The sequence below is a fragment of the Haliotis rubra genome, unplaced genomic scaffold, assembly GCF_003918875.1.
Source record: "Haliotis rubra isolate DU_JTF1 unplaced genomic scaffold, ASM391887v1 Scf1501, whole genome shotgun sequence".
NCBI lineage: Eukaryota > Metazoa > Mollusca > Gastropoda > Lepetellida > Haliotidae > Haliotis > Haliotis rubra.
Genome location: NW_025765450.1, coordinates 46,671 through 48,830, shown reverse-complemented (window position 1 = coordinate 48,830; position 2,160 = coordinate 46,671).

Sequence of the window (2,160 nt, the reverse complement as noted above, 5' to 3'; positions counted from 1 at the left end):
GCGGTGGCAGAATACGATCTGATGGTGCAGGTGGTGGCAGACTACGATCTGTTGGTAGTGTCAGACTACAGGTGCAGGTGTTGACGGTCTACAGGCGGATGTTGCAGGTGTTGACGGTCTACAGGCGGATGGTGCAGGTGTTGACGGTCTACAGGCGGATGGTGCAGGTGTAGTGGATGGTACTACTATCGGTGATCCTCGGTGAGCGGAACCAGCACGGTGAATCCTTGTTGTAGATATCTCCCTACAGGGTTCACATGGTATCCCACACTAACGATGTTGAGGCAGATATGCACAGAAATGGCCACAGACGCTTAGTCACCTTATTCTACACTGTTGACGGACATATCATACTTCGGTCGTCTGAACAAACGACGGAGAAATGCACCCCTGCATGCTTTGTGCGATGTTTACATTGGTTTTGAGGTCAGACTACATCTGTATGTGTTTGCTTGGAGCGTCCATATGATAAGCTCTACCTGACTACGATCCTATTTTAGGATCCGATACTGATGTGTCTTAATGACCCGACCTCACACCCTAGATTATTTCTAAATGGAGTCAGTTTGTGTGTTGCTAATGTTCTTGTCCGTATGTCCAGTTTGTTCTTGATGACCCGGCCACCCGATGTCAGATGTAATCCTTATAACCAGGCCACAATGTCCGGTGTATTTCAAACATCCTGGCCACAATGTTTGGTGTATTTCAAACATCCCGGCCACAATGTCCGGTGTATTTCAAACATCCCGGACACAATGTTTGGTGTGTTTCAAACATCCCGGACACAATGTCCGGTGTGTTTCAAACATCCCGGACACAATGTCCGGTGTATTTCAAACATCCCGGACACAATGTTTGGTGTGTTTCAAACATCCCGGCCACAATGTCCGGTGTGTTTCAAACATCCCGGACACAATGTTTGGTGTGTATCAAACATCCTGGCCACAATGTTTGGTGTATTTCAAACATCCCGGCCACAATGTCCGGTGTGTTTCAAACATCCCGGACACAATGTTTGGTGTGTATCAAACATCCTGGCCACAATGTTTGGTGTATTTCAAGCATTCCGGTCACAATGTTTGGTGTGTTTCAAACATATACAGCTTTATCAGGAACACACATGGCAATACGCAGCTTTATTAGGAACACAACAGATACTAGGCAGCTTTATTAGTAACACAACAGATAATAGGTAGCTTTATTAGGAACAAATCAGACAATAGGCAGCTTTATTAGGAACACATCACCAATAGGCAGCTTTATCAGGAATACACATGGCAATAGGCAGCTGTATCATGAACACATCAGACAATAGGCAGCTTTATCAGGAATACATCAGGCAATAGGCAGCTTTATCAGGAATACATCAGGCAATAGGCAGCTTTATCAGGAACACATCAGAAAATAGGCAGCAATCAGACAATAGGCAGCTTTATCAGGAACACAGACAAGACAATAACACATCAGACAATAGGCAGCTGTATCAGGAACACATCAGACAATAGGCAGCTTTATCAGGAATACAACAGACAAGGCAGCTGTATCATGAACACATCAGACAATAGGCAGCTGTGTCATGAACACATCAGACAATAGGCAGCTTTATCAGGAACACATCAGGGTGAGTTTCAGGGAGTCCAATGCCTTTAGCATCTACTACGAATACGGGTTTGGTGCTCATAAACCTATGTACATAATAACGACGTATCGGAGATTCGAACCCTTGGTTTGATGTTTGGAAACGAACTAAAACAGACATCCAGATATGAACCAGCGTATGTGACGAAGGCGTGGTTTCATTGTCACTCTGTACAATGGTTACTAGTATGTTAAATCGCTGACTATATGGGACTTGATACTTAAGGTTTGTAAGCGGGAAATAACATTGTTTTCGATGAATTTATGAATGTATGAGGGAAAACACGTTTTGTCTTGTGGGCCGTGTTTAATGACAGCCTTGTGTGCACGTGACATGATGGTTTGTGTGCAGACCCGCTGGGTGTTCACAAATGACGGAAACTCCAGGAACCAGAGGCCTTACCCTGTACGTGTCGACCATTGGCGCGTCTACGTCGTGTGCTGGGCTGAAGCCACGTCAGCGATCCCGCTATGCGAGAACAGCTTATATTTGTCTGTGTGTGAGAGACACAGCGAGTTTGA